The sequence below is a fragment of the Crinia signifera genome, chromosome 11 (genome assembly GCF_055691185.1).
Source record: "Crinia signifera chromosome 11, ASM5569118v1, whole genome shotgun sequence".
Classification (NCBI taxonomy): Eukaryota; Metazoa; Chordata; class Amphibia; order Anura; family Myobatrachidae; genus Crinia; species Crinia signifera.
In genome coordinates, this window is record NC_139227.1 from 95640577 (window position 1) to 95664111 (window position 23535).

The window sequence follows — 23535 nt, forward strand, 5'->3', positions numbered from 1 at the left end:
GTATTTACAGAGAAACATATCCGGCTTAAAGCCGCGTCAGAACTGGAAACGCCGACATGCGGAATTATTTATTTACATTTCCATAGCTAACAGGGAGATGATTAAAGTGAGGCCGAGGAGAGGCAAACGCAGCTTCCAACATATTTATCATGAAAACCAACAAACGCTTACACTCCGGGCCTCCATCACTTATTCATGGGGATTTTAAATTTTCATTGGTTAAAGACCAAGCAGTTTGTGGGGCATTTATACAGCTCAGACACATTTTATGGAGCTTTCATTTAGGGCCTGATTGTAGCTAATATCTCTGTAATACAGAAATAATGCTAATATACTGTATGCACAGTCTATATAATATCCGTATACATGGTGCGCTGTGATGTCATCTTATAATGTTGTCATTGTCTAGCCCCACCCCCTCCACACCGTCAGGTATTACAGATAGTGGAAGCAGCCTGATGGTTCCTCTATAGAACCTCCCTATCTAGGCGGCTCTGCAGGGTACGTTGCGTGACAGTGATGCGGCTGCCCCAAAGTATTTAACTCTGTGTCCCAGGGAAGGTATTATAATATATAGATGCAATAGTGTGTACACTGTGTGTGTGTGTGTGTGTGTGTGGGGGGGGGGGGGGGGGGCATTTGAAATCCCCCCCATCTTCCAGTCTGATGAAAAGAGAAGTGGTGAGTAGACACTGTGCGCAGGCATACAGCATCTACTTTGAATACTTGCAGCTCGGCATACAGGGCTGAATTGGGCCCCTCATGCAGTAAGTACGAACACTATTGATTATAACCAAACACATAGAACTGTATAGGACAAAGGAAAAAGACGCACAGATGTAGAGGCCTCATGGAGAAAGCCCTGTAGAGGCTACAAAAGCCCCAAATCACACAATGTTACACATGAAAAGCAGTAATGCTAAGAATTATCTGGGTACTTATGTAGTATCTGGGCTGCCGATTTTTTGATTGTATGCCTTAAGTTAATATAGGGATATAAACATGTGGCGAGCGTAGCGAGCCACCGAGCCCGAAGCGTGGCGAGCGAAGCGAGCCACGCGAGGGGACGGTATTCTGTGTCCCCTCGCGGGGCTCGCTACGCTCGCCACGCTTCGGGCTCAGTGGCTCGCTATGCTCGCCACAGGTTTATATCCAACTCCATGCCCACTTGGATAGTAGGGGTATGAAAAGGACCCCTTTTCCCATTGAATTCTATGTTAAAATGGACTCAGTCCATTTTAACATTGAATCCTATGGAAAAATCGGGTCCATCGCATCGCATCGCATCGCATGCGATATGGTCGGGTGCGATGCGATGCGATGGACCCGATTTCAAAATCGGCAGCCCAGTTACTACATAAGTACCATTATCTGTATAATAACATCAATTGCTGACAAGAGACATTGATGGGTTGGGGGTAGAAATAGAGATGGGAGAGTGTTAAAGAGAGACAGAAAGGAAGAGAGAGACAGGAGGAGAGAGAGAGAAAGAGATGGTAAGTGCATGTGAGAGAGAGAGGATGCAAGAGGGAGAGATAGGGAGAGAGAAAGAAATAGAGGGTGAGTGTGGTAGAGAGGGTTAGAGAGAGACAGAGTATGAGAGAGGGTGAGAGGGAGAGAGAGGATGAGAGAGTGAAAGAGAGAGAGGGTGAGAGAGGGGGAGGGAGAGGGGGAGAGAGAGAGTAGGAGAGAGGGTGAGGGAGAGGGATGATGAGAGAAAGAGAGGGTGAGCAAGAGAGAGAGGGTGAGTGTGAGTGTGTGTGTGAGAGAGAGAGGGTGAGAGAGAGAGGGTGAGAGAGAGAGAGAGGGTGAGCAAATGAGAGATGAGGAGAGAGAGAGTAGGAGAGAGGGTGAGGGAGAGGGATGATGAGAGAGGGTGAGCAAGAGAGAGAGGGTGAGTGTGAGTGTGTGTGAGAGAGGGTGAGAGAAAGAGAAACAGAGAGGGTGAGCAAGAGAGAGATGGGGAGAGAGAGAGTAGGAGAGAGGGTGAGGGAGAGGGATGATGAGAGAAAGAGAGAGGGTGAGCAAGAAAGAGGGGGTGAGTGTATGTGTGTGTGAGAGAGAGGGTGAGAGAGAGAAGGAGAGAGAGGGTGAGTGTGTGTGTGTGAAAGAGAGAGAGGGTGAGAGAGAGAGAAAGAGAGAGGGTGAGCAAGAGAGAGAGTGGGAGAGAGAGAGAGTAGGAGAGAGGGTGAGGGAGAGGGATGATGAGAGAAAGAGAGAGGGTGAGCAAGAAAGAGGGTGAGTGTGTGTGTGTGTGTGTGTGTGAGAGAGAGAGGGTGAGAGAGAGGGTGAGAGAGTGAAAGACAGAGAGGGTGAAAGAGAGAAAGAGAGGGGGAGAGAGAGGGGGGAGAGTAGGATAGAGAGAGGGTGAGGGGGAGAGAACGAAGGAGAGAGAGAGGGTGAGAGAGAGTGAAAGACATAGAGGGTGTGAGAGAAAAGAAGAGAGAGTGGGAGAGAGGGGGATGAGAGAGTGAAAGACAGAGAGGGAGAGAAAGAGAGAGGTAGGGGGAGTGAGTGGATGTGAGAGAGAAAGCGAGAGAGAGAGAGAGGGTGAGAGAGAGAGAGTATGAGAGGGAGATAAAGAAAGAGAGAGAGGTAGGGAGAGAGAGAGAGATAGAGGGGGGAGCGCTGTGGACATTTCACAATCTATAAGAATCATTTATTTACACGACCAATGTATCAAATGTGCTATTTGTGCCCTAGATGATTGAGACTATGTCATGCACAGAACTAGATTCTCGTTGCCAAGGGCGAAGGCCATTCTTGCAGTTGCAGTCATACTTCCCTTGGTGGGGACCTGTCATGTGAACAAGGCAATCTTTATAACATTGGACTGTAACCGAGGGAGCTGTCCATGGTTCTGAAGTGTAAGAATACTATAAGGATACACGGAGGAGCCATCCGACGTGTCCTCTGTATGACATCTAAGGAAGAAAAAAAGAAGTTCAAGGATGATTGCAGCAGCCACAAGGGAACCCGACTGATTCCTCAGATAGGAAATGTGTCTGAGTATAACTGGCTGAGGCTATAGATGAGCAGAATTCAATCTGAATCTCAATCCTCGGTTCTTGTTACACTGTGTTAAATTGTTTCATTCCCTTTGCCACCAAATTAGATTGTTGAGTGTTTGGGAGAAGCCCGAGACACCCGAGTGCCAGTCCAGTGTCAGCCTGAGTGTCAGTGCGAGTGTCAGCCCAGTGTCAGCCTGAGTGTCAGCCTGAGTGTCAGTGCGAGTGTCAGCCCAGTGCCAGTCCAGTGTCAGCCTGAGTGTCAGCCTGAGTGTCAGTGTGAGTGTCAGTGTGAGTGTCAGCCTGAGTTCCAGTCCAGTGTCAGCCTGAATGTCAGCACGAGTGTCAGCCTGAGTGTCAGCCCAGTGTCAGTACGAGTGTCAGCGCGAGTGTCAGCCTGAGTGTCAGCCCAGTGTCAGCCTGAGTGTCAGCCTGGGTGTCAGCCCAGTGTCAGCACGAGTGTCAGCGCGAGTGTCAGCCTGAGTGTCAGCCCAGTGTCAGTACGAGTGTCAGCGCGAGTGTCAGCCTGAGTGTCAGCCCAGTGTCAGCCTGAGTGTCAGCCTGGGTGTCAGCCCAGTGTCAGCACGAGTGTCAGTCTGAGTGTCAGCCCAGTGTCAGCCTGAGTGTCAGCGCGAGTGTCAGCCTGAGTGTCAGCCCTATGGTTCCAAGGTATTAAAAATAACAGACAATAGTGCACCTGGAAACAATGGCCCTTATTCAGATCTGCTCACAGTACAAATTTGTTCTCAAAATGAGCAAAACCATGTGCACTGCAGGTGGGGCAGATGTAACATGTGCAGAGAGAGAGAGAGAGTTAGATTTGTGTTATTTATTTTGTTTCTGTGCAGGGTAAATAAAGCTGCATTATTTTTACACTGCAATTTAAATTTCACTTTCAACACACCCCGCCCAAATGTAACTCTCTCTGCACATGTTACATATGATCTGCCCCACCTGCAGTGCAGCAGGGTTTTGCCCATTTTGAGAACATTTTGTACTATGAGCAGATCTGAATAAGGGCCAATGTGTTTTACAAACATTTCTGATGTCATCTCAACACTGATTTCCTTACGTTTTACTGACTTACTGATTCAGGGCCAGATGTATCAAGCTTCAAAAGTGATCAAATGTAGAGTGATAATCCACCAACCAATCAGCTCCTGCCTGCCCTGTCACAGACTGTGTTTGAAAATTGTCCGGTTAGGAGCTGATTGGCTGGTTGTTTATCACTCTCCATTTTATCACTTTTGATGCTTTAGTGCATCTGGCCCTCAGACCCTGTAAGAAGATAATAGATTGGGAATGTGACAAATAACAAAATCAATACAAGGTCATTACAGAAAGTGTATATGTTACCATAAAATACACTGTGTATGTCATTATATGCTGAGTAACTACAATGATCCTCACATGTCCATAATGAGATTACACTACCTCTTGTCTGACTGCGCCAGTTTACGCTATTGGCCAAGAGATGGGGCCTGATTTAGAGCCGATCGCAGCAAAAATTTGTTCTCAAACTGGGCAAAACCATGCTGCGCTGCAGGTGGGGAAGATGTAACAGGTGCAGAACGAGTTAGATTTGGGTGGGGTGTGTTCAAACTGAAATCTATATCGCAGTGTAAGAATAATGCAGCCAGTAATTATACTGAAAACATATAAACATCTAAATCTCTCTGCACATGTTACATCTGCCCCACCCGCAGTGCAGCATGGTTTTGCCTATTTTAAAGGACAAATTACATATTGATAAGTATAAATATTGCATAAATATGTAAAATAGAAATACAGTTGTAATCCTTATGATTGATGGCCGACCATGAGGCAGCTGGTGTCTGTCTGGTGATTATCATGCTGTCATGGCGATGGGCCTATTGTTATGTGGGGTCCTGGAGCTGCAGCTCCATCCGCCCCATTGGTAATCTCTCCATGAGAATGAACGTTATTACAATCTATCTAGTGGAATTCCATTTTACTGCATCGCTTTCATGGTGTTATAATGTGATTGTTTTTTTCCATCTTTAGTTCAGTTTAAACAAAAAGAAATGAAAACCCAGGAACACGGACTTTGGACGTCACCGGTAACAGCTCAGAGAGACTACAGAGGATTATTTTGCAGAGTTTCTTGCTCTTAGCCAACTTTACCCTCTCTGTAATGTCTGAGAGAGAGATGATGCGCGGACATCTCCCCCCTACTGTAGATACGATTGACAGATTCATTGTGACATACATGGAAACATTCCGCATTATAATGAGCCTGCACAAGTCCAACCACATGGCGCTCAGCTGCAGTCCGGGGCACATTGTGCTGGACGTTTACATTTTGAAAATGGACACTTCAAAAAGACCTGTCAGATGGCATTTACCCAGCCGCGCAGTTCGTGCCAGAGCCCATAACAGTAACAGCGACCCTGGCACCTGAAAAATGTTGACACTAGGCTCCAGGGCAATTTCCCGCCTGCCACGAGGTGTGAGGCCTCCTGCAGCACCGAGAGCACGAGAATCTCCTAAGCTGTTATTATTGAGGGTGACTTCAATTAGAAATGTATCAGTAACCAAAATAACAACCCCCCCCCCTCCCCCCTACACCCATCCCCTGACTTTCATACTTGGCTCAGGCTCATAAAACTGCTCTCGTATTTTTTAGCTTCGGGGGCAAATTAAATGAATGTGAAACAAGATTCAATTAATTACTGGCTCTCACAACACATCGCTCCTTGTGATTGCTGAATATATCTTTCCCCAGCTCCTCGAGGAGTCAATTCCTGTTGACAGATGCGTCCTACTGGACCAGATCTGCAGACATAGAAGCAAAGAGCAGAAATTAAGACACTCATTTATATATATATATATATATATATATATATATATATATATATATATATATATATATATATATATATATATATATATATATATATATATATATATATATATATATATATATATATATATATATATATATATATATATATATATATATATACAGGTTGAGTATCCCGTATCCGAGTATCCGTTATCCGAATTATTCCGAAAACCATACATTCCAGAAAGTGAAAAAAAAATATTTTTTTTGCTAAAAACTCACTGGGAACATTTGTAACAGCACTACTGGTGACATGATATGTAACTGGCACTATATATGTGCAAGAAAATGATTGCTTGGCATTCAAATTCAATATCTGAGATAGTACACAAATTCTGTTTCATGTTTTGAAACCTTGTTTTTTGAACAAATAAAATATATTTGTGTGTATTTTATGTGGTAATAAAATATATTTGTGTGTATTTTATGTGTTTATACAGCATACATGCAAGATACTTCAAAATATATAATTGAAGTATTAAAATATTCCGAAATACGGAATAATCCGTTATCCAAAATTCTCCTGGTCCCGAGCATTTTGGATACGGGATACTCAACCTGTATATATATATATATATATATATATATATATATATATATATATATATATATATATATATATATATATATAATGTAGTATATTTATTCACATATTTATGTATTGTAGTTATGTTTCCAAGTTATGACTCTAATCAGTGGCGTAACTACTGTAAGGCAGCCCCAGCAGCCGCTTGGGGGAGCAAGCAGCAGCAGGGTCTATGCGGGCGCCAGTACCTGCTCGACGCACTGACATGCTGCTGCCTGCCGCTGCCCACTGACTGAGCACCGGAGGCGAGTCAGCTACAATGCGGGTGCAGCCATGGCAGAGATGGCAAATACCCCCACTAATTCTATTGACTGTGCACAGAGCCGGCAATTGGCTACTATGTACAGGATGGGCGGGCAGATGGGCGTGCTAGGACGGCCTCGGATGCGTTGGGGCCAAGGGAAGCAGCAGTGTCTGCTGGTCTCTCTTCCTCACTCCTGCTTCAGCTTCTCCGTTATGCATGTGACGTCATCACGTCACACGCTGGGGAAACACGCTGGAAAGGGGCCTGGAAGGGGGCGTCACAAACTTTTTGGCAGGGGGGAGCAAAATTTATAGTTACGCCACTGACTCTATTGGTGAATTGGTGTCCTCTTCAACAAAAAGGTGGTACGTGGGGTTCTTTTATTAGCCCATAGGGTTCTTTTATTATTGTTAGTGCCAGTGATCATTTTAAAAGGGAACTAGACATGAAAAAGGTTGACAAATGAAATGATCGACATGAGTTTTTCAGGTTGATTGCTGTAAATGTTGACATGTTCTCAGCTGTTTTTGGACTTATTGATCGGAACAAATAAATACTATAGGGGATCAAAGCTTGGAGGGAGGCAAAGTGGAGAAAAATCGAGTGCCCGGCAATCAGCAGGCGGGTAGTGCACATGCTGGGGGACGGGGGATACGGGCTGTTTTGGCTTTTTTTTCAATTCTATTTTATTTTAATGCAAGAGGCAAATACAGATGTTCCCTGGTACACTAAGGCTGCGTTATGCAGTGTTCTATAATACTACCAGGGCGCGCCAATCTAGATATCCTGTATGGTGGGTTATCATGCCCTTACTGTACCAGGACTATTCCAGCATGTCCCTTATCTCCCCTCTTCAACCTCTATAAGCAAAAGGCAGATACCGTTCTGGCAGAGACCCCCAGTTTGTATCGGTCCATCGCCAGTATAAAAGGGGATACTTTATGCTTTTGTGTTAGGTTTATGTTGAATTCTACCGGACAATCCTGGATTGAGGGGACTGTTCAGTCCTGGTGACAGCCTAGTGATTCCTGTGCAAAGTCACAGAGGTACTTGTGTATTATAGCGGTGCCCCCGATGTACATCGTACAATGAACGTATCGCATCGCATGCCATGTACACGATGGCATGCGATGCAACGCGATTTTGACCCCCTATACGATTAAAAATCGTATAAGCACCCTAAAGGGTGCTTTTGAGCACCCTAATGGGTGCTTACAATGTTAAATGCACCCCCACGCCACCCCCCCACTATAAACGTGAACCCGAAGCGTGGCGAGCGCAGCGGTACGCCTCCTACGGCCTTTTCATACCCCCACTATCCACGTCGGCGTGGAGTTGAGAATAGATTAGTGTGGCGAGCGGACGCGGATACCTTCACAGGTAAACGCGTCCCTTCGCGGGCTTCACAGGTATCCGCGTCCCCTCGCGGGGCTCGCTGCGCTCGCCACGCTTCGGGCTCGGTGGCTCGCTGTGCTCGCCACACTAATCTATTCTCAACTCCACGCCGACGTGGATAGTGGGGGTATGAAAAGGTCGTAGGACGCGTACCGCCACCCCTCGCGGGCTCGCTGCGCTCGCCGCGCTTCGGGTTCATATTTATAGTGGGGGGGTGGCGTGGGGGTGCATTTAACATTGTAAGCACCCATTAGGGTGCTTATACAATGTTTAATCACATCGCATCGTATGGCATTGTATGCCATGTACGATGGCATACAATTTCAAAATTGTATGCCATCGTACACTAACCACCGAAATCGCGTCGCATCGCATACCATCGCATGCGTTATGGTATGCGATGCGATGGGCGCCGCCAAAATACACAAGTACCGTCACAGATGATGTGGCGAAATGCGCCTGTTCCAGACTACATTTCTTACTACCAGTATAGCTATTGCTTACATCATCATCATCATCTTTATGTATTCAATGTATTCCGCCAGGTCTCTGAGCACTGTATATCCATGACTGATATTTTCTGGGGTTCACCCACTGGAAGTCAGACCCCCATATACACAGCTTGCGCTTCATGTTCATTTTAACACCTGGCTCTGATAATTGCTTGCTAAGGATCCGTGGACCGATAACTGTCCTGGACCTTATTATTATTGTTCCTGGGAGACGTAGACTATTATACATTCAGTACTTACCTTTATCAGCTGTTACACAGCCAGGGATGTATGCTGACGTGTGGCTGTTCTGAGCCCCGGGTTATACTGCGCTGCGCTATTTATGGCTTTTATAGAGGTTTCCTGTTATTGATGCTTTATGTGGCAACTGCTGTGCATCTATCTGCATGGATTCATCCACGTTTATATGTTTATTATTTTATTGAATAGCACAGAATCTATCTGACGCCTTATTAGTAGCAGTGATCTGTGAGACTGGTTGCGCTGCCTGTTTCCGTTTATCTTCTACCCCCTGTATACGCGCATGCGCATCAGTCCTGCGTGAGTGAAAGGAAACATTATATTATATTACACCTTTGGACTAATTACGGTTCTGACGGAGAGTACTGAATATCTCTAATCAGCGATTATCGGTAATCTGCACACGCGGCAGCGACTCGTATCCTCATAAACGGTGTCACATTCTGAAAAATGCGATCACAGACTAAGGGCCGGAGGTGATGCAGCGTTGTGGGAGCACAGCTCGGACAATGCAAGCTTGTGCAGACCATGGGGGGTTATACTGGTTGATTCGCACGGATGCGAATTCGCATCCTTGCTAGTCAACCAAACCCCGCCTTGTGAATGGTGGTACGCCGGCCCGCCATTTGCCAGACATGTATGTTCGCACGGCATGCAAATGGATGTCTTACATACACAGAATTTGATGGGCCGATGACGCAGGATGTCAGCGGCCCGCCCCCCGCACCTGCGTCATCTGCCCATTACCATGAGAATACTGGGCGTTCACATATGCTAATGAGCCACGCGCTGCCACAACGGCCCCCCGCACTAATGGACCTAAATAAAGTCCACTATGCGGAGCAGGCCACAAATGGCTTCATGACATCACATGCAGGGCTGCCAGCAGGGGGGTGCTGTGGGTACAGCTGTCCCCGGCCCCCGGAAGGGCCCAGTCAGCTCATTTTGCCCACTGCAACCCCCCCGACTGCCTCCACTGTGCTTACTGCTACTTCAATGCAGGACACTGGCGAGCGAATAAAATGCTGCACCGGCTTTTGAGCCAATCATAGCTTGTGTACCGGCTGCCGGTACATGAGCACTGATTGGCTCACCAGCTGGTGCTCCTTTTTAATTGGCCATCGGCGTCCTGCATCAGGAGTCGAGCGTGAGTGAAGAGAGAGAGGGGAGATGGAGGGCCCCGAGGGGAAATCAGTCCCGGGCCCCAAAGTTCCTAGAGGCAGCCCTGATCACATGCAGCCACTGCAACCCAAAAGTTTGTGACAAAGCAACTACTTCACAGCTTTCCTTGAGCAGTGAGCAGAACGGAGGCGACCCTTAACATGGAAGTGCTTTTGTAAGAATAATATCAATGTGATTGCAAGACTTTGCAGTTGCATTGCTGGGAGGGACCCGTCGTATAGATGGCACCCTTGCCCTGTGCTCGGTGACCCCCACATGCTACCGCCAGGAGTTCTGGCAAAACTACACCTCTTTCTAAATTAGGCCTCATGTCTGCAGCTTTGAACGTCCCTTATTGAGTGAACTTGTTGCTTTATAAATTGCTTTGAGCGCCCAAAACAGACAATCCCAAATCCTATAAATCCCGCACCACGACAAGTCCATTTGCTCTTCCGTAATACATAGCGCTACAGCTGAGTGGATGTTGATTACAGCAGCGGCCGCAGCCTCTGTGACTCTGTGCAATGCTGATGTGGGTGAGGAAGCTGTCGTACATCAGAGCAGATATCCTCGGCAGGAGATACTGGTACCCGAGCTTTGTCTTGGAACACGAGACAGAAAATCAATGGCCAACCTATCTTGTATTAACTCTTCCAGTGTGGCTTGTGCTGTTGTCATCGAGCCCCGTGCCTTTGTGGGTGTGCTGGGAACATACTGTAATAGACTAGGAGACCCCAGGCACTGTGTTCTAGATTTCATTATGTTTGTGACATGTATTGATCGCCAGAGACCCGAGTCCCACTGGGCCTCCAATGGAATGTCATTGTGATGGAAGTGTGGTGAATGGTGATCTCGGGGATCAGCCATTGTTGCACCATTATCGGAATCAGAGGAATATGTGCACACATCCGTAACTTATTATTAGCACTTCAACCATCACCCGCCGTGGCGTTACCACATCACCCTGAAATGCTAATAATCAGAATGTGATACCTTTACTGTATATTGTCGGGAGACCCGGAAAAGCATCCAGAGTGACGACGTTACCCATAGCAACCAGTCAACTCTGTAGCATTGATCATGGACATTCTATAAAGTGATTGGGGCTTATTTATTAAGATGGGAGGTCTATTGAAGATGGAACGTTGCTATGGGCAACTAATGAGATTCTATTATCTTCTAGAAGGTGCTAAATAAATAAGAATTAGATTCGGATTAGTTGCCAATAGCAACATCCAATCTCCAATAGAAGGCCATTCTTTCAACGTACCCCTTAATTTCGGGGGACTTGGGACTGCGGACACTCTCACGTTGTTGGCATCGGTCACACCGGTCACTGTTGCAAAGTCCTTTTTCCTACCTTGGACTTCCATTCACACTGATTGGACCTGGACTTTGGCTTCCGGATGACGGCAGGATGACTGAATTCGGTGTTTGCTTCCTATTTGGTGGCTTGCCGAGATTTTACCTTCCATAAGATCTTCTCTCTGGTGGAACTTCCGCACTGATCCTCTATGTCTATCACTGCTGGTAGTGACATGTACAGTACATATCCATTTACAGGTGGAGCAGCGCACATTGGAGCTGCTCTTGGCGATTCTATCGCCATTCGCCAGCTGCCCCTACCCACCGCCAACCAACAGAGGGGGGTGCATGTGCATGAGGCGCTCGTGTATCCTGTTCCGTTGGAGCCCTCCACCGGTCTCAGCAGCTCCCCATGATCCCCTGCCCATCTCCCTGAAGCAGAAACTCGCAGGGAAGCCGCTCCCCGCTGCCGTGACGTGCAAGCGTGTGAGACACTCAGGCGCCTCCATCTGATGGAGCACCTGTCCGCCACCCTGTGCAAGCTCAGGGCATTTGGCGATCCTGCAGGCTAGCTGGAGGCGCTCCATCTGTACTTATCATTTGTCTGATTTTCCGCAAAAGTCACACATATTGCAGAGTTGGCCAACGCAATAGTGTCCCAGGTCATTGAAAGTCGGATGTGTCTGGCTACATATAAGGGCGATCAGTAAGTCCAGATGTTTTGCCCTTTATAAACATACAACTTGGTGGCTGTGGAGTAGGTTCCTGGGCAACATGGGGTGGCAGAGGGTGTCCGGCACTGTGGGCTCACTGGGATGGTTCTCTGTCATGTGAGTCAGTCATGTGAGTCAGAGGCTCCACCCAACGTTACAGACACACTCACAGACTTTGAGTGACAGATGTAGCCAAATATATAGGAGATGCGCAAAACATCTGGACTCAGCTATTTACCCACTGCTCTTATTGGGTGAGATGTACTAAGCCTTAAAAAGTGATAAAATGGAGAGAGATAAACAACCAGCCAATCAGCTCCTTCCTGACATTTTTCAAACTCAGCCTGTGGCATGGCAGTTAGGAGCTGATTGGCTGGTTGTTTATCACTCTTCATTTTATCACTTTACAAGCTTAGTACATCTGGCCCACACAGAGCTGAAAACATCCGACTTGGAGGCTATTACATTGGCTGGCTGCAAAATGTGTCCTATTATATTAGTGTAGTTATTTGAAAAGTATGGGCCTTACGGAAAGGCTTAGTTCATTTGAGCACCATTCTCCTGTGCGGCGGTCTATCAGGGAACATCGCTAGCCGGTTCAGGTTCTCCTCTTCAAACCTCAACACAGTATCAAGCTCGCATTCCGAGTGGGAGCCAGTGGTAACAACTTGTCTCACGTTTCAGTTAACTCTAACGGATAAAGCGGTTTATTTACTACGCCTTAAAGACAGATAAAGGGGGCGGATATAAAATACCCGCCAATCAGCTCCTAACTGCCATGTTACAGGATGTCAGTGAACTATGAGACTTAGATGCTGGATGCTTGGTACTTTATCTCTCTCCCAGTCTTAGCACATAGACGGATCGGCTTGTATAATGTTTTGTTAGCTGACCCAAAGCACATGTTTGATCTGATATCCCTGAAGTTCTGGATTAGCGCAGAGCGGTGCGGAGCGGCACGCATAACCTGCAGGTGCAGATCCATGCTTGGCAGCGCTCTGATGTTGTGTCATTCTGCTTGTATTTGATGGTAATTTGCTGCATGTGATCACAGTTCACTTCTAGTTAATGTATCACATCCAAGCAGCTGTTCCATTCAGCGTGTTACCTTACAGCCAAATCCTCCGTCAGCCGCCTCTCACCTGGCAGAACTCCCTGATGATAAAGGGAAGCGCTGAGTCGCGTAAGGACACTAGCGAATGCCTGGCGATGGCCAAGTATCCAGCGCTGACTGTCCATTGCATCTCTGTGCGTCGCTGAATGATTATTCTAAATACAACACAACGTATATAAGTAGCCTTGATTGGAAATGAATGAATGACACATTTAAACATGGGTGTTTTATTATCATTTCAAATAGCTTCAGATTTGTGTAATGAATAAAATGAATGAATATTATTATAATATTTTTTGAAATACATAAATTTGCACATTAAGAAAGTAAATAAAAATGAATGAACTAGTGAAATCATACCAAGAAGACAGAATGCATCTTTAAGGTCCATATACACTGGGCGATTATGCCCAGTGTGTATGGACAGCGATCATCGCTATCATCGCTGGGGGGGAAATCCGCTAAGTGTATACACACTGAGACCTTCCCCCCTGCCCAGCACTGACAGCAGGGGGAGGACGGCTTTACATAGCGCAGCGCAATGCAAAGCTGTCCTCAAAGCTGCTCATCTGCTGGTAATAACAGCAGATGAGCTGCTTTCCCGGCGATGATGCGGGAGCGCGCAGCAGCGTTCACCACTCATTGCCGGGGCATAGCACTGTCAGCGGGGAGAGGACGGCTTTGCATAGCGCAGAGCTATGCAAAGCCGTCCTCAATGCCACTCATCTGCTGGTGGTAATACCAGCAGATCTGCGGCTTTCCCAGAGATGATGCGGAAGCGCGCAGCAGCGCTCGCCGTTGATCCCCACCGCCTCCCCGTCACTGTCTGCCGGTCCCTACCGCCTCCCCGCACCCCCCTTAACCCTGTCCTAACGGGCTGTACACACTGGGCAGCTTTGAGTTGAAAGACGCTCAAACTTGATGTTTTGAGCGACTTTCAGCTAAATATTGCCCAGTGTGTATTACACTACTCTGTATACAGACCGTTTACACACCACACTGCAAAACGTCCAAAATTGCACGGGTTCCTCAAATTGCGCATGTAGTAGTGTGCGAATTGCGGTAAAATTTGCGCGTTTTGCTGTGACCAAAGCAATTGCATCCAGATGTTTCCCCATTACAAAGTATACAACTTGCAAATTAATTAGGTGCGATTTTACAAATCCAGCTTTTGTCTGGGATCATGATAAGAAGATACAGTAAATCAGCTGCAGAGAAGAGGCCCCGGCAATCCGTGCCAAGTTCTACATATGTTGGGTACGCTTGTATCTTCAGCTGTTACAATATAATTACACATGAGATGCAGCAATGCTAGCGAGCTAATACCATGGTAAGGAATCCTATCCTGCAGGCGCTGGAGTATATTGGTCTAACGTGACACAGCCCTTCTTCAGAAACATGCTATGAGGAAACCTCACATCGGTCATACTGTACGGAAGTTTAGATTGCTCTAAAAGTTTGTTATAACAGTAATAGGCATTCTACACTTAGGAAATGGTATAGGGTCTGTTCTAAAAAACATAAGAAATAACAAACAGATTGAGCCTTCTTAAACTAACCTTCTCTGGAGAGTCATGGCTCACCAAGGCCTATTGTTCTCAGCTGCAATACAATACATAGAACAATACAGTAGGGGATTAGTATAGGATGAAGTCCGACAGCTCTGGCTCATCCTATTAAAGGGCTAGATGAGGATGGCTCTATCTGTACATGTAGTTGCTATGGTTGTTTAAAATATAATATCTAAAATAATTAATACCATTTTTAATTAAGAGTATTTCATTAATCCATTGTGCCCGGATGAACCTCTCTGCACAAGGCGATCACTCCAGGACAGCTGAAAAACTACAAAATGTGTGCCTTAACTTCCATACTTTATAAAGGGAAAGTGGTCTATCAAGGAAGGGGCGTGGTCACACAATAGTACCCACAATTCAAATTGCGCCAAACAGTAGCACAATCACAATGCATATAATGCTCCTGATTCATTTTACATCACTCAGTTGTGCCCCTTATTCATGTTATACTGCCCAGTAGTACTCTTTATACATGTATGCCACATTGTAGTGTCGTTTACACATAATGCACACAGTAGTATTGCTTATTTACTTAATGCCCACAGCAGTAGTATCCTTAACACAAAATGCCCACAGCAAGTACCCTTCATGCACATTTCTGTCTCTTTCCGTAAAGCAGCTTCTCCTGCTCTCTTTACTTCAGCGGCAGTGACGTTATGACATCACATGCGCCTTTCAGCCAGTGCCGGGGCTCACCAGAATGCCCCCGCTGGCGATCGCCAGTAGAGAGGCGCTCCATCTGATTGGGATGCGTGAGCATCCCACAAACATGCGCATCCCAGTTTTTGGGCAGTGGGGGCGCGAACCCTCCCGTCTCCGCTTCAGGGAGATGGTTAGGGGGGTGCGGGGAGGTGGTGGGAACCGGCAGACAGTGACGGGGAGGCGGTGGGGACCGACGGTGAGCTCTGTTGGAAGGGGATGTGAGAACATCTAATGTGCACGCGCCCCCCTTCCGGCGGCTGGTGGTTGGCGATCCGCTCACCAGACCCCCGCTGAATGAGCCCGGCTTCATCTGTACACCATGCCAAAAAAGGAAGCTGCTGGGACAGGTTTTTCTGTTTGAATTACTATTTAGAGCTGTGATGGAGGTGGACACGAGTTCCCCCTACCGTTATAGGTGGTGAAACATGCTGCACGACCCTTCCCTGTCTCTATACCTGTGATGTCACAATGGTGTCTTTGTACATTGTATCTGCTATTGGATGTATTTATTGTACATTGAGTTGGGAACATCTGTACATGCAATGCGGACTCTGAGCCTCCTATAGTAAGCGCTCAGAGTCACGTGTAACAGAAGTATGCTGCGTACATTTCGGGTTTCTGAAGGCTTATTCCACCCAATCCTTCACGCATTGTCCTAAAATCACACATACAGTAAGTTGCAGTTTTGAAAATGTATTTTGACCCGCTATATAAGAACGATTGATGCTCATCTGCAAGAACTGACTCTGTAGCGGGGTCTATAAGGGCTCTGCGGGGACAAGAGTGAAAGGTCCATGCCGCCAGCGCACAATGTTTAAGCATCCATGATATTTAGCTTATCAACGTAGTGTGTGACAGGTTGTCAATACCAGACTGTAATAGACAGGCGGCTCCAAATTGAAGGAATCAATTCTTTGATTAAATACCTTTTAAGGATAAGTAGTGAGCAGCGGTCAGGAGGCCTCAGCCCTTTTCATGTTCTCATGAATATAGCTAATCCGATAGGTCAACAGATGGGGATTCTTCGGGCGGAGAGGAGAGGTTGGGGGGTGGGGGGACGGGGACCGGTCAATGCTCTGCCGGCTCTGGAGACGTCTCATCAGAAATGAATATCAGTGTTTTTTGCTCTTAGAGATCCACCATCCCATGGTCTGGGAGGCAGCCCAACAGCTCCGTGCCCCTCCAAGTGCTGAAAATATGGTATTGGGCACAAGGCCTGTGTCAAATAAAAATCAAGATCGGCCCCTGACCCAGACATCTCGGATACAGAGCGTCTTGTTCACAACATCCCCTTTGTGCTTCTGAGCAATACTGTCCATCTGCCATAAGAGCATTTAGGGATATTCACTCATACTCACACTCACAGTCAACATAGTGAACATCGGAGTTATGGAATGACGCACATCTCTGAATCGGTCCTCAGTCTCATTCTCTTGTGCTCATGGGATTGCTCCAACATCTCCCATTTCTGTTCACACTCAGAATGTTTCACTGGTCTTACTGGTTATATATTCTCTACGATGTGCCGCAGAATATGGAGGGACTGTAATTAATAAAAAAAAATGTAATATATTTAATTAGTTTGGGGAATAGCGGTGCAGCTCCCAACATGTTTAAATCCTATTTACTCAGCTAGAATTTATAGGCAAGGTTTTGTGACTGTATGAAATATTCATGGTAAGTGATTGATGGTTAATCCTTGGAATTAATCGTTGTTTGAGCATTGGATGGGGGTGGCATCTGAAGCAGAGGATGTGTCTCGTGCAGTTTAATTGAACTGGTTTGTACTGTAAATGTATTTGGTGTCCTGGGAGCTTGCAAAGAACAATAAAACTGTCTGAGAAAGTACAAGGTTCCACAATAAAACCGGTACAAGTCATTTTAATTTAGGTTTCCTATAGACAATGGTTAGTTCTGGTTTTGTACAGTATGTTGTTTTTATATACTTGTTTGCTGTAAAAAGGTATAGTATTAGTATATATGGATTTGATACATCTACAAAAATATCTGTCTATAAATTAAATGTTGATTATCTGTGATTGGATGGAGGCTGCCATGTTCCACTCAGTGGCGGAACTCCCGGAGTCAATGGAGTCATCTGCCGCTGGGCGCCAACCTCAAGGGGGGCACACCCGGCACAGGCTCCATTGCCTCCTGATGATCCGCTCACACTCCTGCATTTTGAGACTGGCGCTGGCCTTCATTGTATTCAGCAGCGGTGTGTATGAGAGCCAGCCTCCTACACATACACACACATATACACACGCACACGTGTGTGTGTGTATGTATATGTATATATATATATATATATATATATATATATACACATACTGTATATGGATATATGTGTGTGTTGGTTTATATATATATATATATATATATATATATATATATATAGACAAAATGTAGATCCAGACTGCGCACAGCCACAAGCTTCAGAAAATAGGAGTGCGTCCTTGGGTCAGGATGTAGCGCAGCTCTCTCCAAATAAAGCCAGACCTTAGCTTTAATTGTCCCAATCACATGTAGAAATAAATTGGAGAAAAAGCGCAGATATGAGCAAAGTGTAAAACAAATGTTACTAAAAGTGCAGGCTCACATACATCATAGATAACAGCAAACAGCTTGCCACAGTGATATCCAACACGGTGCACCAACGACTTGAATAGCCGGGACCAGCCTTTTCGTGACACCCCCTGACGAAGTCCCCAGATGACGAAACCGGTTGGGCATGACCTAAACTGACAACGCTGTGCTTTTGGAGTTCCTGACCACGGAGGCCTTGGCGGCGGCGAAAAGGCTGGTCCCGGCTATTCAAGTCATTGGTGCACCGTGTTGGATATCACTGTGGCAAGCTGTTTGCTGTTATCTATGATGTATGTGAGCCTGCATTTTTAGTTTAATTTGTTTTACACTTTGCTCATATCTGCGCTTTTTCTCCAATTTCTTTCTACATATATATATAGATAGAGAAAGAAGACTGGCACTCGTAGGTATTTTAAAATCTGTATTCAGCAAACAGTGGAAACAACCAACGTTTCGGGGCTGCGCCCCTTTGTCACCTTTGTCACCTTGCCCCGAAAACGTTGGTTGTTTCCACTGTTTGCTGAATACAGATTTTAAAAGACCTATGAGTGCCAGTCTTCTTTCTCCATCTACACTGTCCACCGAGACAGGCACCGGGGCAGTTGTCCTTAAAGAGGGAGTGCCGGACCATACTACGAATATATATATATATATATATATGTGTGTATATAGATAGATATACTGTATGGGGGGGGGGGGGGGGGGGGGTGTAGCACCAACACGTGTCTTGCCTCCGGGTAACTGGCATGAACTTACGCCACTGGTTCCACTCATGCTTATGATTGCTCTCCCGAGGAATTCATCTATCAATTAATAACATGTGTGTGACAAAATAAGTGATCTCTATATAATCAATCCTCAAATCTCCTTCTGATACATTGATTTATTGGTGTTAGAAGTGGGATCCAGAAGGATTATGTCGGATTCTGGGGTTCTCTATACTCTGGACTGGGGCCGCAGGGCAGGATTGGTTTACCCTGGAGTAAATAAAACTATTGGGTGATCCTTATCCTCATTCAGTATCAGCCTAATGAGGCACAGGAGAATAGAGTAAAACTGGGTTACGCATACATGTTACCTAAACAATACAAATAACCTAGAACACATGAATTGTATGGGTAAAAGATGATTCACTAAAACGTGTGTGTGTGTGTGTACAGTATGTGTGTGTGTGTGTGTGTATGTGTGTGTGCAATAACAGTGGTAGAACTTCTTACAGTCAATGGTATCAGCTCTGGGCACAGGATACCAGGAGACCTAGTAGACTAGTTGTACCGGCAATGGGCAGATGGCAAATTCCTTCTCAAATGGACAAAACCATGTGCACTGCAGGTGGGGCAGATGTAACTTGTGCAGAGAGAGTTAGATTTGGGTGGGGTTCTACTTCAAAGTGAGATCCATATTGCAGTGTAAAAATAAAGCAGTCAGTATTTTTCCTGCCCCCCCCCCCCCCCTGTAGTGCACATGTTTTTGTCCATTTGAGAAGGAATTTGCCTTTGCGAGTGAACCAGAATAAGGGCCTATATGTGTACTGCAGTGATGACCTCTTGGTATCTACAAGAGCGGCCCCAATACTAATCACATACAACTTCTAAAAATTAAATAGGTGATGTAGCCCATGGCATCTGATCAAATTGTCGATTGCAGTGATGGCTAACCTGGACACTCCAGCTGTTGTTGAACTACACATCCCAGCATGCCCTGCATCATTTTTAGCATGGCCAAATAGTAAAACTGTAGCAGGACATGCTGGGATGTGTAGTTCAACAACAACTGGAGTGTCGAGGTTAGCCATCACTGCTCTATTGCATCCTAGAACATAATAGACTAAATCTGATTGGTTGTCATGGACAACATCACTTCTTTTCATTTTTAGAAGCTTGGTTGGTTAGTCAGCGTTAGATACCAGAATTATTTTGGGAAATGAAAAAGATAATAATAATAATAATAATAATAATAATAATAATAATAATAATAATAATAATAATCATGTTCTCTTTATCACCCTCTCTCTCCACCAGGCGATTCATAGAATGTGATCTAATAATAAAAATAGCAAAATAGTAAAACATTTCTTTCCTTTCCTCGGCCGGCTGAATAACTTACTCAGAAGTTAGATGATAGTATACTGATATCAATCACGGGGCGAATTGATGGACTACCTAGTGCCCAGTAAGTAGTCTGAGTCTTTGCAACTGTCTATGATGAAGCGTTTGTATTGTATACGTAATAAAGCATTTGTATTGTAGATGTAATGAATAGAGATGTGCACCGGCCACTTTTCGGGTTTTGGGTTTTGGGTTCTGATTACCTTGAGGTTTTGGGTTCTAATGGGTTTTGCCAAAACACCTCCTAAGTGTTTTGTGTTTGGATTTCTTGGGTTTTGGGTTCTGATTTTTTGTTTAAAAAAGCATAAAAACTGCTAAAATCGCAGAATTTTTTTTTTTTTTTTGCTCCTATGCTATATTAACCTCAATAACATTAATTTCCACTCATTTACAGTCTATTCTGAACAGCTTACACCTTACAATATTGTTTTTAGGGCAAAAGGTTGCACCGAGGTAGCTGGATAACTATGATAAGCCACACAAGTGTGCGGCACAAACACTAGACTGATATGGCACACTTAGCATACCTTCTAGGCTGATACTTCACACCTAGAATTACCCCTGGACTGATATGGCACAGGTAGCATCACCCCTGGACTGATACGGCACATTTAGCATCACCCCTGGACTGATATGGCACACTTAGCATCCCCCCTAGTCTGATACGGCACACCTAGCATCACCCCTGGACTGATATGGCACAGCTAGCATCACCCCTGGACTGATACGGCACATTTAGCATCACCCCTGGACTGATATGGCACACTTAGCATCCCCCCTAGTCTGATACGGCACACCTAGCATCACCCCTGGACTGATATGGCACGCTTAGCATCACCCCTGGACTGATATGGCACGCTTAGCATCACCCCTGGACTAATACAGCACACTTGGCAGCACCCCAGGAATTATACGGCACAGATGGTGGCACCCCTGACCTGATACAGCACACATGGAATTATACGGCACAGATGGCGGCACCCCTGGACTGTTATGGCACACATGGCGGCAGGCATGGAATTATACGGCAGACAAATTCCTGCAGTAAAAATAAAAATGTGTATTCTTTTAATTATAAAAAAGAGCAGCACACCTTACTTAGCAACACCCCATGAATTATACAGCACTCTTGGCTCACCCCTGGACTACAGCGCATTTAACAGCCCTTGCAGTAAAAAAAAAAAAAACACCTTTATTTTATTTTCATTAAAAAAAGGGCAGCTCCCCTGGTCTGATATGTGACACATGGGGCACCCCTGGAATTATACGGCACACATGCGGGCACCCCAGGACTGATACAGGACACATGGGGGCACCCCTGGACAAATACAGCACACATGTGGGCACCCCTGGATGGATACAGCACACATGTGGGCACCCCTGGACTGATAGTACTGGTAGCCAGTGGAAACAGCAGATTGGAATTATATACTGCAATAAATACTGGTAGCCAGTGGCAACAGACTGGAATTATATACTGCGATAAATACTGGTAGCCAGTGGAAACAGCAGACTGGATTTTTATATACTGTGATAAATAATACTGGTAGCCAGGGGCAACAGCAGACTGGAATTATATACTGCCATAAATACTGGTAGCCAGTGGAAACAGCAGACTGGATTTATATACTGTGATAAATAATACTGGTAGCCAGCGGCAACAGCAGACTGGAATTATATACTGCGATAAATACTGGTAGCCAGTGGCAACAGCAGACTAGAAATATATACTGCAATAAATAAAATACTGGTAGCCACTGCCAGTGGCAACAGCAAACTGGAATTATATACTGTGATAGGTACTGGTAGCCAGGGGCAACAGCACACTGGAATTATATACTGCAATATGTACTGGTAGGCACTAGCCAGTGGCAACAGCAGAGAGCAGTGTAATGTCCTGGAAATGTACCTTGTCACCTCACAATATTATAGGACGATAGTGGTTCATAAGGACACTGTGAACATGGGGGGGATGCCTGATGCCACCCCATAGAAGGGACACTGGATGGCACAGGTAACAGTCATAGGGGCAAAACATGCTCCACACCACGGAGCCTGGTGGAAGGCAGCTCGAGGACAGGATTGTACCCAGAGCATTAGGACAGAGTAATAAAGCTAGACTGCACGAGCACACGCACAGGAGGGGATATAAGGCACAGCAGAGAGACGTTGGATAACGGTTCCTGCGGATAACGGAAGGAGAAGAAAGCGGAGAGACACGGTGCTAGGGGTGAAGGAGGTGACGCAGCAAGAAATACCTAACAGCGGGGCTCCTGGTCTATCTCCTGCGGCAGGCTCCGGTGATCGGCGCTCAGGACGGCAGCGCTGGTCCACCAGGCGGTGTGATGCCATTGTGGGCGGTCCCGGAGGCGCGGTCGAGATGGCGTAGGCGGAGCCGGAGGCTCGGCCTAGTGACACCAGTGAGCAGCCCCGCCCGCTACATAGGACGTGTCTTACACCGGAAGGCGTAACGGAGGCGCGGCTAATCCTGCAAGTGCCTCGCCTGTTCAGCAGCACACCCGGCAGCAGAGGAGGTGAGAATCAACGGAGGGCGGTGAAGAGGTGCGGCCTAAAGACGTGACAGACGCATCTCAGCTGGGGACCCAGGTATACGCACAGTGAGTAACAGCGGAGACAGACACAGACCAGCTTAGCCCAGACACAGCTGTATAGGGAGTACAGAACAGAGCATTGTCAGCGCTTCTAGCCAAAGGAAAAGGTGTCCCAGCAGTGTGTGTTCCATGACAGTCTAGTCTCGTGAGATTTGTTCCAAGTCAGTGCAGACAGCTAGTTGGTGCTCAGCAGCGTGGGAAACTTCATGCAAGGAGGCTTGACTTCTACCCCTTTTTGTTGGTATATAAGTCATCCCTACAAACTCTCAACGTCCCCCACCAATAGTCAAAAGGAACTTACCTGAACCTATGGGAATCCTTGTAGCTGTACACAGTTTGGAGATATCTCTGTGAAATAGAGATAAGGAGAATTAACCCTTACTCGTGAGAGGAGTTGAACTATTTATGCCTAGACTGTATGCTTAGAAAGACTCATCCGCTTATTAGGAACTTCATGTAAATATTGCTCTTAGCCAGGGAAAGTAGGTGATAATCTTACAACTGTCCTGATCATAGTGTGTAGTGTATAAGAGTCTGCCTGTAAGGAGAGTTCTAGCGCTTAGGCAGCAACAAAGTTACATTATAGAAGAAGAATATTAGATACAGTAGAATTAGTAGATGTAAGGAACTGCGTTAACATTAGTTGTCTCTCTGCGAAGAGACCAGAATAGTGTCTATCTGTTATGTTCTAAAGTACTAAAGTGTAGAGTGTAAAGTTATTGGTGACATTAACCGCAATTTAATATAGTCTGTGAGAACCACTGTTAGTGATATTTATCAACCCTAGAACTGCAAAGCATACATCG